Raw genomic sequence first — 16,214 nt, forward strand, 5'->3', positions numbered from 1 at the left:
ATCGCTCCGTTCCAAAGTGGCTATCAAGCACTGCTCGGACGTGAAGCTTTCGCTCACTTTAATGCAATACCACACTACACCTCCCTCACACTCAAGATGCCCGGTCCACGTGGCATCATTTCAGTGAACGGAAATATCAAGCGATCTCTGCGCGCCGAAGGGAGTGCGGCTACCTTGGCAGTCGCACACTAAAGGCGCCCGGACCAGCGAAAGCATCCAATAGGTCGTCAAGACCTCAGACACAACTAATCAAGTCCGGCGCCGCTATTTATACCGAATAAATGGTCACACCCCTATTTGTCAATACAAGGGGCTCAACGCGCGCAGACAAGTGGCAATTTCTTCTCATCTTGAATTATACATGGTTTCTTTAAAAACTATCTTTTTGCACGACAACTTTTTCACCTAAATTCCTCTCTTTTAAAGACGATCATCATGCTACACCCGTCCTGGATACGGCACAATGGAGACATAGGCGCAGATGTGCAGCAGGGACCCGCTCCAAGGATTCTTTTTAGATTAAGACCCTATGTAAACCTTTTTTACTGTCTCTTGTTGATACATATCCACCGTTGAGAAGGATGCTGACGTCTTGGCATGTGGCCACGCCAGAACAATGCACGTACCTGGACACAAGGGGCTTCTTACAAAGGCCATTATTTAGGCCCGGTTTATACCACAAAGACCGAATACCTTAGGGAGTGTTCGGCATCGCGAGTTTGGCCCTATATGCATCAGCTCCGAATCATTGTCTTTGGTCAAATGTTGGGTTTGCCCGGCTCCTGTGTTTTGGTGCCTTACGTTCCGCTTTACCGGCTAAGGTAGCACCAGGAGAACTACTGCAATTGTGCCCTGGTTCATCCGGATGAGCACCTCAGTAGAGAAAGCCGAAAACTGACTGTCATGATATAGCGTGAGACTGGTCAACCACTCGATGACCTGTTGGAATGATAGAATTCCTCCGCCTTAACGAAGGGCCATTTTCCAGCCAGGCATGTACGCACCCCAGGATCGGGAGAGTGCGGAGCCACCAGGGGCTATCTAGTAGCCCCACTGTCAAACTCCTATGGCTAAGTGAAAGTGCTAAAGCATTATAGTTCGGTTGCCTCACTCGCTCTGCTATCACCTCCTTAATAGGACCAAGACGTTGGGTTAAGTGTGAACACGTGTTTTTTGCAAACACCTCCGCATTATATGCGTGGGGTTTGAAGCCGACGGCTGCAATCTTTCAGGTTATACACATGTATATATAAACGGCCGCCCAGGAGGCATCATATTACTTTCAGGCAAAAGTATAAAAATAGCCTTATAAAAATTTATAAAAGCATTTCGCTTACAATGAGATTACATATCACTCAAACATAATATCTTTTGAGCACTGGGTCTCTATCAAACGAGCACCCTCAAGAACTTCTTCAAAGTAGTGCTCAGCAGCCATTCGACCTATGGCCGAATCCCGCGCTGCAACAGTGGTAGCATCCATCTCCGCCCAGTATGCTTTAACACGGGCAAAGGCCATCCGTGAGCCCTCTATGCACGCCGACCTCTTCATCGCATTAATGCGCGGCACCACGTCAAGGAACTGCTGCACCAAGCTGAAATAGTTGTTCGGTTTTGGCCTTTCCAGCCATAGCTGATCCACAACAGACCTCATGGCGAGTCCGGACAACCTATTCAGTTCGGCCCATTCGGCTAATTGGTCAGTCAATGAAAGCGGACGCTCGGGAGAATGGAATTGTGTCCAAAACAACTGGTCCACTTCACGGTTTGTCTGACCCTGGAAGTACTTGGCCGCATCGGCAGCGCTCGCCGCCAAATCCATATACACATCCTCCGAACTCCACAGCCGATCCAGAGAGGCATACCATGGATCTCCGAACTTCCTCCGCAACATAAAGGATTTCCCAGCTACAATATCCCCGGCTTCCCGCAGCTCCTCCTTCTTCGCCCTCATAGCAGAGCGGATGTCTTTTCTCGTCGCAGTAGCCTTCTCAAGGTCCGATGCCTTCGCTAGGTTTTCCTTTTCAAGAACCCGGCAACGGTCGGCGGCGGCTTTTAATTCTATGGCCATCTTGGCCATCTTATTTCCTTGTTGTCTTGTTTATGTGTTTGTTTGTAGTCAGTGCAATTTTTTTGCCGCGGTTTGCTAGTGGCTGCAATAACCTATTTTTTAAAACTAGGCCACAATAACCATGGGCTAATATTTATTGTAGTGACACTGGGCCTCCTACGGGCCATAGAAACAGTGGGCCTTCTACGGGCCGTAGAAAAAATAGGCCTTCTACGGGCCGTAGAAACAATGGGCCTTCTACGGGCCGTAGAAACAATGGGACTTCTACGGGTCGTATCATCAATGGGACTTATACGAGCCGTATGATCGATTGGCCAAACATGGGCCAATAACAGGCCGCATTATGGCCGTAAATGGGCTAGAGTTGGAATCGTCCGTTCATGGGCCGACCATAACGGGCCATCGTTAATAGGCCATATTTGATGACGCTATGAAAACGGCCCAATGTATTAACGGACCACAAACGAGTCGACTCTAACCACGGGCTGAATTTGGCCTACAAGCAGAAAATGATAGTAACGGGCCGTAAGTAAACGAATGCTAGAAATGAGCCCAAGAATAAATGGGCTCTGAGAAGGCCGAAAGATAACATGGGCTGGAAACGGCCCAACGGAATAACGGGCTGTTAATGGGTATAAAGTGATACACTGTTCATTATGGGCCGGTTTCACCACGGGCCGTTAATGGGTGTAAAGTGATACACTGTTCACTACGGCCAGTTTCACCACGGGGCGTTAATAGGCCAAGAGTTACATAGGGCCTCATATGGGCCGAAAGACGTCATGGGCCATACATGGGACAGAAGTGAAAATGGGATGGAATCATATTGGATGGCCCAAATGACGCTACTGGGCCTAATTCGGATAGGGCGTAACGGGCCTTGGGTTAGCAGGCTGTAAATGGGCTATATGCGAACAGGCCGTTAACAGGCTTTCCATGGGCCGGCCCGCCACCTTTTGACCAAGTCAAACGGGCTGGCCTTTTCACAGGAATGGGCCTCTGTTGGGCCATGCCACATGTCGACGTATCATAGGCGCCTTCTGTCCAATGAGTGGATGACATCTGTCCCAACGATGAGCCGACACGCATTTCCTCCAGCCAATGATGATTTTACACATGGAAAATCCCCATTGGTCAGGGCTGTTAACGGGTTATCGGATCCAAAACCCGACCCGATAGCTTAACGGCGTTCCGTTACGGTGGATGCCACGTGTCGGTCACCCTTGACGAAAGCACTTCTGTAACGCGCGATTTATCGTCATGGAAGTGCACACTTCCGTGATGATAATTTTGGTAATGTCATGGAACACTTCTACGACAGCACAGGTATAAATCATCATGGATATACATGCATGAAAAAAAATGACCTACTATGACAAACACGTATCATCACGGAAGTGTGTTCTTTGTAGTGAAGGAGTTTCCACGGGCAAGGAGATCGCCTACTTCGTGAAGATCTACCCTAGTGAGGCAAGTCCTTCATGGGCGATGGCCATGGTGGGATAGACAAGGTTGCTTCTTCGTGGACCCTTCGTGGGTGGAGCCCTCCGTGGACTCACGCAACCATTACCCTTCGTGGGTTGAAGTCTCCATCAACGTGGATGTACGATAGCACCACCTATCGGAACCATGCCAAAAATCTCCGTGTCTACATTGCGTTTGCTCCCTCCAAACTCCTCCCTTTACCTTCATATGCAATTGTTTTACATTCCGCTGCTATACTCTTAGAATTGCATGTCTAGGTTGATTACTTGTTTGTGGTAAGTTGCTAAAATATGCAAAGACTTAAAATTGGGAAAAGGCTAGACTTTTATTTGGTCAAGTAGTCTAATCACCCCCTCTAGACATAATTTTGATCCTAAAAGTGGTATCAGATCTTTGGTCTCCATTTGCCTTGATTTCCATAGCTTTGGTGATCATAGCCTTGGTTTCACAACCTAGGAGAGTATGGCGTCTAGTGAGGGAAATTACCACCGTAGAGGTCCTTACTTTGATGGTACTAATTTTGCTAGTTGGAAGCATAAGATGAAAATGCATATTCTTGGACATAACCCTGCCGTTTGGGCTATTGTGTGCATTGGCTTGCAAGGTGAATTCTTTGATGGGAGAGAACCGAACTGTGAGGCTAGCGCGGAAGAGTTGAAGATGCTATAATACAATGCTCAAGCTTGTGATATTCTCTTCAACGGACTGCGACCCGAAGAATTCAACATAATCAGTCATCTTGAGAACACAAAGGAAATTTGGCATGCTTTGATTGATATGCACGAAGGTACCGACTCCGTCAAGGAATCCAAATTGGATGTGCTTCAAAGTCAACTTAACTAGTTCAAAATGAAGGATGGTGAAGGTGTCGCTAAAATGTACTCTAGGCTTTCTCTCACCACAAATGAGATTGCCGGCTTAGGAAGTGAAGAGATGACCGATAGATTCATCATCAAGAAGATCCTAAGAGTCTTGGATGGAAAATATGATACCATGTGCACATTGATCCAAATGATGCCCAATTACAAAGATCTCAAGCCAACAAAAGTCATTGGAAGGATTGTTGGTCATGAGATGTCACTCAAGGATAAGGAAGAGCTTCACAACAAGTCAAGTGGTGCTTACAAAGCCTCATGTGACACTCCCACATCATCAAGTGAGAAACAAGCCTTCAACAAAGAATTGAGCCTAATGGTGAAGAATTTCAACAAGTTCTACAAGAGTAGAAGCAAGGAAAGAAGTTCCAAGTCAAGGTCCTACAATGACAAAAGATCTTCAAGTCGTGAACGTAATTGCTACAATTGTAGAAGACCCGGACACTACTCAAATGAGTGTACGGTGTCGGCGTTCTGGGAACGGGGGTCCCCAGACTTGCCTGCCTGCGGCCTGCGGCGTGGCTCGAGGAGGGGCCCAGCACGGCCCATCTTCATCAACACAGACCCAAGACCCTCGCGGGGCGGACGACACGGAGCTTCCTCAGGCACGACCTCATCAGGCTGGCTCGTGAGGAGGCGGAGAGATCAAGGCGGGGTACCTCACGAGGTGCCCGTGACGCAAGCCATGACGACCAAGGGTGCCAGGTGGGCGCCAGCCCGTGCAGTGTCCTCCTTCCCACTCAATATTTGGGAAGAGGCCCAGGGCCTCTGCCTATAAATAGGACTAGCCACCCACAGGGTAGAGGAGATTGGATCGAAATCGGAGAGAGAATCGAGAAGAGAGAGAGAGAGAGAGAGAGAGAGAGAGAGAAGGGTGATTGAACTCCTCCCAGCAGTTCATCGCCCCAGCCAAGAACAGACCCTCGCGAGGCTGTTCTTCCTTTTATTGCTCATCATCATCAGCCCAAGAGGCAATCCACCACAACACACACTGGAGTAGGGTATTACACCACAACAGTGGCCCGAACCAGTATAAACTCCGTGTCTCTTGTGCTGTTCTTTCCATAGCTTAGATCTTAGCGCGGCGGTGGGGCGTAGGTAGGTAGAAGGCGAAATCTCCGCGCGCACCCCAGTGTTCGAACCTCAAGGGTCTACCGGAACCCGAAATCCGACATTTGGCGCGCCAGGTAGGGGTGCACCGGAGTTTTCCCTTCCGCCACCGCCACGACCTGCCTCGCAATGAGTAGCGCGTCGCCCGCTACGGCCGCCGGCGCCAGCACGGGGGCCAGGTGGCTCCGAGCCCTGGCCCTAGCCCTGCAACGGGTACGGTGGCCGGACAAGTTCAAGCCAACGACGCCGCCACGCTGCGGAGGTGCGACTGATCCGTTGGCCTTCTTGTTGGCGTACGAGGAGGCCATCCTCGAAGCTGGAGGTGACGATAGGGTCATGGCCAACTGGCTCCCCATGGTCCTCACCGGCGCTCCGCGCGCATGGCTGCTCCACCTGCCGGCAGCCTCCGTGGCCTCTTGGGAAGAGCTCCGCAGCCTCTTCTCCGCCCACCACGCTACACCAACACCCTCGGTCGTCGCGGCCCTCCTGGGCGGCTCACAGGCGCCGCCTACAAGTCACCACGTCAAGCCGTTCATCCGCCGGGTCAACGCCGCTTCCACGCGGCAGGGGGCTCTCCCGGACCGGGCGGCGCCCAAGGCCGGCCTGACCTTCAGCTTGGAGGACCACCCCTCCAACTTGGCCTGCTCGGGTGCGCTCCCCATGCTGTGCACCCCCACCATCTGCCGGGTGGCCGTCACCAGAACTCTCATCGATGGCGGTGCGGGCCTCAGCGTGCTCTCGGTTGAGGCCTTCAACCTCCTCTGCATACCCCTGGAACGGCTGCAACCCAGCCGGCCCTTCTCAGGCGTTGGGGGCGGATCATCCAGCTCCTTGGGACAGATCCGGCTCCCAGTAACCTTCGGCACCTACAACAACTTCCGCACGGAGCTGGTCGACTTCGACATCGCCCCCATCGGCCTCCCCTACAACGCCATCCTCGGCTACCCAGCGCTGGCCCAGTTCATGGCCGCGACGCACCCGGCGTACAACCTCATGAAGATGCCCGGGAGCAGCGGTGTCCTCACCGTGCCTGGGGACACCGGAGACGCGCTGCGAGTGCTCAAGCTCGCCTTCAAGACGGCGGCGTCGGCACAACCCGTCGACTCGGAGACCCTCGAGCCCAAGGGGGCTGCACCCGCCAAGAAGAAACAGTTGTTCACCCAAGACAAGGCAGAAACCAAGCAAATACCCGTCGATGAGGACGGGTCCACCAACGCCGCTTTCACCATAGGCGCCAACCTCGAGCCCGAGCAGGAGGAGGCCCTGGTCAGGTTCCTGCGCGCAAACAAGAAGGTATTCGCGTGGGAGCCTGACCAGTTGGCGGGGATCCCTAGGAGCGTAATCGAGCATCACCTCAACGTGTGCCCCAACGTGCGCCCTGTGAAGCAGAAGGCAAGGCGGCAGTCCACAAAAAAGCAGGCCTTCATCGTCCAAGAGACCCGCAAACTAGAAGCCGCTGGGGTCATTCGCGAGGTCCGATACCCGGATTGGTTGGCCAACCCTGTCGTTGTGCCAAAGAAGGGAGGGAAGGAGCGCATGTGTGTCGACTTCACCAACCTCAACAAGGCATGCCCGCAAGATCCGTTCCCGCTCCCCCGCATTGACCAGATCGTCGGTTCCACCGCAGAATGCGACCTGCTATGCTTCTTGGATGCCTTCTCTGGGTATCACTAGATCAAGATGGCGGTAGAAGATGTCGAAAAGACAACCTTCCTAACCCCGTGTGGGGTGTACTGCTACACATGCATGCCATTCGGGCTGCATAATGCAGGGGCGACCTTTCAGCGGCTGATGCACATCACCTTGGGCCCGCAGCTTGGGAAGAATGTTGAGGCTTACGTCGATGACATTGTGGTGAAGTCTCGGGAGGCCAGGACCCTGATACAAGACCTGGAGGAAACCTTCGCGAGCCTCAATGCAGTGAACCTGCGGCTCAACCCAGAGAAGTGTGTGTTCAGAGTCCCCTCGGGCAAGCTCTTGGGTTTCCTCGTGTCCCACCGAGGCATCGAGGCCAACCCGGAAAAGGTCAAGGCGGTCGAGGACATGAGCCCGCCAAAGACCCTTAGAGAAATGCAGAAGCTCACTGGTGCATGACCGCGCTAGGGCGCTTCATCTCCAAGTTGGGGGAGCGAGCGCTGCCTTTCTTCCAGCTAATGAAGAAAAAGGGGCCCTTTGAATGGATTGAAGAGGCCGACAAGGCGTTCCAGGATCTCAAGAGATACCTGACCAGTCATGGTGGCTCCGCGCCCTCAAGAGCCCCTGGTGCTTTACCTCGTCGCCACTCCCTACTCCGCCAGCGCAGCCCTGGTGGCGGTTAGGGAGGAGTGTCGAATCAAAACCACAGCAGCAGCCCGGGACAAGGCAAAACAGGAACAAGGAAGGCCCACAGAAACCGCCACCGCGGCTGAGGAGGATTAGCCACCGCAGAGGAGTGCACCGGAGGCGGAAGAGGCCCCTCTCCTAGATGGCCAGCCTCAGGAGGCCTCATCACCTCAGGAGGCGCCATGGTCTCCGGAGGGCACCACCAGCACTAACGCACCCAACCTCGTTGAGCACCCAGTGTACTTCGTCAGCACGGTGTTGCGGGACGCGAGGGCACGGTACCCCATGCCTCAGAAGCTCCTCCTCGTGCTACTGGTGGCCTCGCGCAAGCTGCGGCACTATTTTCAGGGTCACCCCATCAAGGTCATCTCGTCATACCCCCTGGAGAGAGTGCTCAGGAGCCCTAACTCAGCTAGAAGGGTCGCTGAGTGGAACATAGAACTGCAAGCATTTCAGCTCGAATTCAGCACGACCAGAGTCATCAAGGGAGCAGCATTAGCGGATTTTGTGGCAGAATGGACGGAGGCACCAGGCCTCAAGGTCGACGAGGATCGGTCCCTCTCCCCGGGAAGCGAGGCGCCAGAAGGCTGGGTCATGTACTTCGATGGGGCGTTCTCCAGGCATGGCGCTGGGGCTGGGGCGGTGCTTATATCGCCCACTCAGGACAAGCTCTACTATGCTGTATAGCTTTGTTTCCAGCAAGGTGAAAAGGTATCCAACAACAAAGCGGAGTATGAAGGTTTAATAGCGAGCTTGAAGGCCACAACTGCCCTGGGGGTGAAACGCCTCACCATCAAGGGCGATTTGCAGCTCCTTGTCAATTTCTCCAACAAGGTGTACGAGCCGAAAGATGAGCACATGGAAGCCTACCTTGCGGAGGTCCGCAGGATGGAGAAGCAGTTCTGGGGGTTGGAGTTGCAGCATGTGCCCCGTGGCACCAATCAGGAGGCCGACGACATCGCCAAACGGGCGTCCAGGTGGTTGCCTCAGGAGCCTGGCGTCTTCGAGGAGCGGCTCTTCAAGCCCTCAGCCCTGCCGTCATTGTCAAACACGGCTCAGCCTCGGGAGGAGCTCCCCCAGCCACCTGCCTCAGGAGCCCCGGTCTGTGGCCCGGCCTCAGGAGCACGCCTGCTCCTGACGATGGAACCTCAGGAGGCGTGTTGGATCACGGAGCTCCGGAGTTACTTAACACAAGGGACCCTGCCGGAGAAGGAGGAGGAAGCGAAGCGTGTGGCATGGCAGGCCATGGCATACTGCATCAAGGATGGAGAGCTCTACCGGAAGCGACCAAATGATGTATCCCTGCGCTGCATCTCCAGGGAGCAAGGAAAGGAACTGCTGGAAGATATACACGGCGGAGACTGTGGACATCATTCATCATCACAGACCCTCATCGGCAAGGCGTTCCGCAGTGGGTTTTATTGGCCCACCACACTCAATGACACCGTCGAACTGGTGAAAGCTTGTGAGGCCTGCCAGTTCCACGCCAAGCAGATCCATCAGCCGGCAGGAGGCCTGCAGACTATACCCCTTTTGTGGCCATTCGCAGTCTGGGGGCTGGACATCCTGGGCCCGTTTCCTCGGGCGCCAGGGGGCTACCGCTACCTCTACGTCGCCGTGGACCAGTTCACCAAGTGGGCTGAAGTAGAGGCCGTCCGCACCATCCCCGCGGGTTCCGTGGTCAAGTTCATCAGGGGCATCGTGAGCCGATTCGGGGTGCCGAACCGCATCATCACAGACAACGGTTCGCAGTTCACCAGTAACCTCTTCAAAACATACTGTGCTAACCTTGGAACGCAGATATGCTACGCTTCAGTGGCGCACCCCCGAAGCAACGGCCAGGCCGAGCGAGCCAACGCAGATGTCCTGAGGGGCCTCAAGACCAGGACGTTCAAGAAGAAGCTGGAGGCCTGCGGCAGAGGTTGGTACGACGAGCTTCAGTCCGTGTTGTGGTCCATCCGCACAACCGCGACCAAGCCGACTGGAGAGACCCCATTCTTCCTGGTCTACGGAGCCGAAGCGGTCCTCCCTCACGAGGTCAAATGTTGCTCCACGCGGGTCCTGGCGTTCGACGAGGCGCAGCAGGATGCCATGCGGGGGATGGACCTCGTGCTGGGGGAGGAACGTCGCCGAGAAGCCGCGCTGCGAGCGGCGAGGTACCAACAAGCGCTGCGACGATATCACTGCCGCAACATCCGCCCCAGAACTCTCGAGGTAGGAAACCTCGTGCTCAGGCGGGTTCTCTCCAGGGAGGGACTACACAAGCTCTCTCCCATGTGGGAGGGCCTGTTCAAGGTTCTTCATGTTTCCAAGCCCGGCTCCGCGCGCTTGGAGACTCAGGAGGGGGTGCCGGTCCAGAATGCATGGAACATCCAGCACCTCCGGAGGTTCTGCCCCTAAAAAGGCCCAGAGCCTATGAAGAAGGAAAATGCATGTGAAGCTGTCGCGTTTTGGAAAAGGCCCAGAGCCTGTGAAGAAGGCGAATGCCTGTGAAGCTGTCGCCTTTTCGAAAAGGCCCAGAGCCTGTGAAGAAGGTGAATGCCTGTGAAGCTGTCGCGTTTTGGAAAAGGCCCAGAGCCTGTTAAGAAGGCGAATGCCTGTGAAGCTGTCGCGTTTCGGAAAAGGCCCAGAGCCTGTGAAGAAGGCGAATGCCTGTGAAGCTATCGCGTTTTGGAAAAGGCCCAGAGCCTGTGAAGAAGGCAAATGCCTGTGAAGCTGTCGCGTTTTGGAAAAGGCCCGAAGCCTGTGAAGAGGGAAAATTCCCGTGAAGCCTGCTTCCCCCAAGAAAGGCCCGGAGCCTGTGAAGAAGGCCAACACCTGTGAAGCTCGCCGCCCGTGACACTCTCACGTAATAATGAGTTGGGGCTGTACACGCCCCGGAGTGTCAGGAGCGCCGGCCTCAGGCCCTGGGGCTCCCTCCCATGCCCAGTGGCAGCACTTAGCTCCGCGCTGGTGAGAAGACGTCGCAGACTAGATTAGGTGCCAGACGCGGCTTTTTCATTTGCTTTCCGCAGTTGGCTTGTTCATTCTCATTCGAAGTTTTATTGAAGCCGTTTCCATCTTTGGCTTGTGGTTCTTCGACTTTTCACTCTCCTGCCTCGATTTCTCTTATGCAAGGCCTTGCGAGGGGGGCAGCTGAGCGCCCTCGCCAGTGTTCCTGTCCTAGTCGTTCAACGGTTTCGTGACCTAGGTCCATTACAAGAGCACCCCTCCAGTCCGTGCCCCACGGGAACCGCGACACAAACACAAGGCCTGGGTCGGTCGCCCCCCCACCGCTGGGGCCGGGAACTATCCACGCGCGGGCACGTAGCCGGAAGGCACGATAACGGAAGCAAAGCGATGATTAACAGCAATAACCCAAACACGCCCCCGCGGGGCTCCATGCTATTGTCTTTTTATGCAGGAAAAAGGAAAAGAAAGAGCAAATCAGGCGTAGCTCGCCTCACACCGGCCTGCAGGGAAGACTCGAGCTGCCTCCGGTGCTCAGGCAGACTCCCTCTCGTGCTTCACCAAGGCGCGATAGCGGGAAGAAACGCTACCACCTCCCAAGCAGGTACGACGGCGTGGAGGCTGACCGCAGCCACCGCTAGAAGAGTCGCCGCCTGAAGAAGAGCCGGTGAAGCTTGGGGAACCCTGAGTGCTGCCAATCACGTGAGCGCTGTCCTCTCCATCATCGCCGGGGCTGGGTTCCCAGCCGCGGTCGTCGTCCTTAGGGCAGCACCCTGCGCGGCGACCATCTTCCCCAAACACCCTCACGTAGAGGGTGGCATTGCCGTCAAACTTGAAGTGCAGGGTGCACCGACGGCTCAGGCCACGCGCGCGGGCAAACGTCTGCCAACCGCGGGTCAAGGCCAGGCTCCCGGCTACGGAGACCTCCAGTGAAGCCCATGAGGCCCGGCTACAGCAGCCGTCTGCCTGAAGCCAGAGGCCGCCCGGGGCGCCGGCCGGGAGCTCACCGAGGAGGAAGCAAGGAAGTTGAAGCCGGGTGCTAGTCGGCTCTGCCGACCACACAACGAACTCCGGTAGCACCTCTGCAGCACGAAAGCGCGGCCTAGGGGAACGCGCGACCGAAGCACGCCCCCGGCCGCAGCAATCCGCCCGTCACCATGCTGGAAATCGTCTCCACGGTCGCAGGGAGCTGCCGTGGTGGCCACAGGATGTTTGCGAGGGCGCCCTCGGCCGCGCTTGGGCGGGGGAGAGGCAGGCTCAACCTGGCGAGCCTTCCCCTTCTCTGCAGCCGAGAACCTCCTCGACGTGGCCATGAAGAAGAAGGAGAAGCGAGGGGGGATGAACTGGAAGGGCGCGTGCCGATCCGTACTTATAGCCGGCGAGGGCCAACCGTCGGCCCCCACGATCGCAGGTAATCATGACCCGCTTTGCATGCAGGGACTTGTCCAATCCGCGCAGTTGCCGAGGCGCCATGGGGAAGTGGAGACGCCCACGTCCAATCAACCGCCACGCGGCGCCCAAGGCCGCAGGCTGTTAGGGCCCGCGGCGCTTCGCTCTTGCCCTTTCGCCTCCCTGCACGGCCAAGTCCAGGCACGCCTTGGGACCGGGGGCTACTGTCGGCGTTCTGGGAATGGGGGTCCCCAGACTTGCCTGCCTGCGGCCTGCGGTGTGGCTCGAGGAGGGGCCCAGCACGGCCCATCTTCATCAACACAGACCCAAGACCCTCGCGAGGGGTCAAGCCTCGCGGGGCGGATGAAACGGAGCTTCCTCAGGAACGGCCTCATCAGGCTGGCTCACGAGGAGGCGGAGAGATCAAGGCGGGGTACCTCACGAGGTGCCCGTGATGCAAGCCATGACGACCAAGGGTGCCAGGTGGGCGCCAGCCTGCGCAGTGTCCTCCTTTCCTCTTTGGTGCAAAGGGAGCAAGCGTAGGCGAGAGCATCAAGCAAAGGCACCCGTTTCGGTGCAACGAGACCAAGACCGGCCCAACGGCAGGAAGGAAGTCATTGTGGAGCCCAAGCCAGCGTCACCGCCAGAGCCTTTGGCAGGCGAGGACCAACTTTAGTCAGGATAAGTGTACCAGATGTCCCCCTTCAAAATGGCCAATTGTTGGTGCCCTTCCCGCTCAATATTTGGTAAGAGGCCCAGGGCCTTTGCCTATAAATAGGACTAGCCACCCACAGGGTAGAGGAGATCGGATCGAAATCGGAGAGAGAATCGACAAGAGAGAGAGAGAGAAGGGTGATTGAACTCCTCCCAGCAGTTCATCGCCCCAGCCAAGAACAGACCCTCGCGAGGCTGTTCTTCCTTGTATTGCTCATCATCATCAGCCCAAGAGGCAATCCACCACACCACACACTGAAGTAGGGTATTACACCACAACGGTGGCCCGAACCAGTATAAACTCCGTGTCTCTTGTGCTGTTCTTTCCATAGCTTAGATCTTAGCGGGGAGGTGGGGCGCAGGTAGGTAGAACGCGAAATCTCTGCACGCACCCCAGTGTTCGAACCTCAAGGGTCTGCCGGAACCTGAAATCCGACATACGGCACCCTACAAAAGAAGAGAAGATTCTCCCAAAAGAAGGAGTAGGAGAGAAGAATCACCACCAAGAGAGAGAAGGAGTAGAGATGACCGTTATGAACGAAGAACATCACGGAGAAGGAAGGATTCGGAAAGGAAGGACAAATCATCAAGGATCTACACAAAACAAAGACATCAAGCTCACGTTGGTGAATGGGTATCCGGCTCCGACTCCGACGATCACTCTGAGAGAAGTTATCACTCTGACTCCGAATATACTCAAGATGAAGGTGTTGCCAGTCTAGCACTTGTGTCAACCAACTCCTTCAACATATTTGAGTCACCAAATGAAGGAATTGGAATATGCTTCATGGCTAAAGGCCCAAAGGTATCACACCCCGAGTATGTTGATTTCAATAGTGATGAAGATGACTTGCTAGGTGATGATGATTTACTTGTTGACAATTCTAGTGATGAAAACTATGATGAACTTGGTATTAATCATGCTAATCAAGACAAAACGAATGACGATGATAAGAAGGAGACTGAGCATCTAACTAAAGAGCTAAACACTCTTAAGTTAGCTCATGTAACTACCTTGGAAAATCATCGAGAGCTTTTAAAGACTCATGAGAAGTTATGCTTCGAAAAGCTCAACCTTGAGCAAGAGCATGGGTTCTTAAAAGTGATCAATGATGATCTTCACAAGAAAAGTTCTTCTTACTTTGCCAAGCATTTACTCTTGTCTACTTACATGCCACAAGTTAAATCTAGCAACAAGAGTAAGAAAGATTCTTCTTCTAGTAGTAACAATAATCATGATAAACCCTATGATGTTGCTTCTAGTAGTTCTCTTGCTTCCACTAATGATTCTCTTAGCCAAGTTACACTTGAGAAAGAAAATAGCTTATTGAAGGGAATTATAGAGAAAGGTGTTTACAAGAGCCTTGCCGGAAGTAAGCAATTTGAGGAAATTGTACGCAAGCAAGGGAGACACCGGAAGAATCAAGGTGTTGGTTTTGAACGAAAGTTCAATGCCAATGGAGTTGAGTGGGAAGAAGATCAAGACCCCAAGACGAAATTTGTTCCTCAACAAGGGGAGTATGATCCTACTTCTTTCCAAGGAACACAAGCTCAAGATGATCTTCCACCACAAGACCACAAGCAAAAAGGCAAGGACAAGCTTCAAGAGGAGATTGATGCATTTGAGGAACCTCCCAAAGCCTTGGTCAAGTGGGTTCCCAAGACTACATCAAGTTCTACTTCATCAAGTACGACTACAACTCCAAGGATTCCCATCAAGATGGTGTGGATCCCAAAGAAGAAGAACTAGAGAGTTCTTGAGGGTGACTCCGCCAACATAATTCACTCATGTCATTTTGGCGAGGACAAGTGCAAAGAACTTCCATATCTTGCACTAGTTCAAGGAGTCACAAACCCTCTTGTTGGTAAAACAAGGGACAAGGTAACCTAATGCTTTCATGGACATCATCCTATGTGAAAATCACTCTATGTCTATGGATATCCTTGTTTGTTCCTTGTGGGACTAACCCGTGTAGGTATTGAAAGTGTAACTCACTCCAAAGGATTGTTCCAAAAGATCTACATGAACATTGAGCATCTACATTTTCAAAACCTACATGAACTCATCATCGACAAAACCCAAGGTTAGTTCATCCCTCTTAGGGGGGATATCACATATAGGGGGAGCTTTACTCTAATAAATTGAGCTAAAGCAACTCTAATGGTGTGAACACAACAATGCTTTATGTAAAAGTGGCAACCCCACTTGTGCTTAAACGATGAGTATGACCTACGATCAAATGTTCCCATTTGACTCCTAAGTCAATATACTCATATATAGATGACCTAGTCATCGCCAAATTGTTTGATAGATGCTAGAGTGATTGTGCATGCTTTGTCACATATTTCATTTGCCATCTTATTGTGTGAGCATGTTGGTTGCATATTTTACTCATTCGAGGACATCCATTTGTTGCTTTGATTGTTTGGCTTTTTCTCTTTTACCAAATGGATGGACAAGAATGCCTAAGAACTCCCTCTAGCTATCTATGCTTTTCTCGTCTCAAACTCTATTCATGCTACATCACAATGTTTGATCAAGTCAGATTCGAACCACTCTGTGTGAGGAGCACTTGGAGTCCCTGATTCGTCATAGACTTAAACTTCCAAAACCTCTTTGTGCATTTCGGTATGACCGAGTCATCCATTTCGGTCACACCGAGATCACTAAGTTGATCTATGTTTTCAATCTCGGTGCAACCGATTAGAACTTTCGGTCACACCGAGTTGCAGCAACCGCTTGCGATTCTGCATCTCGGTGCCACCGAGTTGTTCCACTCGGTCACACCGACAGGGTCGGGATATATATACCCACCGTGAGATTTTGGAAGTTCCTTTAAAACCTCTCAGCCCGCGCGTGTCCTGCTCTGCCGCCTCGGGTCTCCGGATCATCCTCTCGTCGCCAGCGAGCTCCTGCCACTAGTTTCTGTCGCCGTCAACGGATTTCTGCCCCTCCGTTGTCACCGTAGCAAACTCCGTCGAATTAGGGTATGAGTTCGATCTTTTGTGCTATTCCTTTAACTCTGATTCGTAGCACATTACTTTTCCATGATCACGACCACATATGCAATCAATCTATCCACTGAAAACATCCCTTAGGTTAGGTTTGATTTGAAAATTTAGGGTTAGGTCTCCGCCGGACTCATCTCGGACTGACCGAATTGTAGAAATCGGTCTCACCGATTTGTCTTAGGCCATTGCAGTTGCACTTTCGGTCTGACCGAAAACTGCAAATCGGTGTGACCAAGTTCGATTCTTTGTGAAACCCTAGCAGTCTCGGTGCCACTAAACTGTGACTC

The sequence above is a fragment of the Triticum urartu genome, chromosome 5A (assembly GCF_056163025.1).
Source record: "Triticum urartu cultivar PI428250 chromosome 5A, HENAU_Tu73, whole genome shotgun sequence".
Classification (NCBI taxonomy): domain Eukaryota; kingdom Viridiplantae; phylum Streptophyta; class Magnoliopsida; order Poales; family Poaceae; genus Triticum; species Triticum urartu.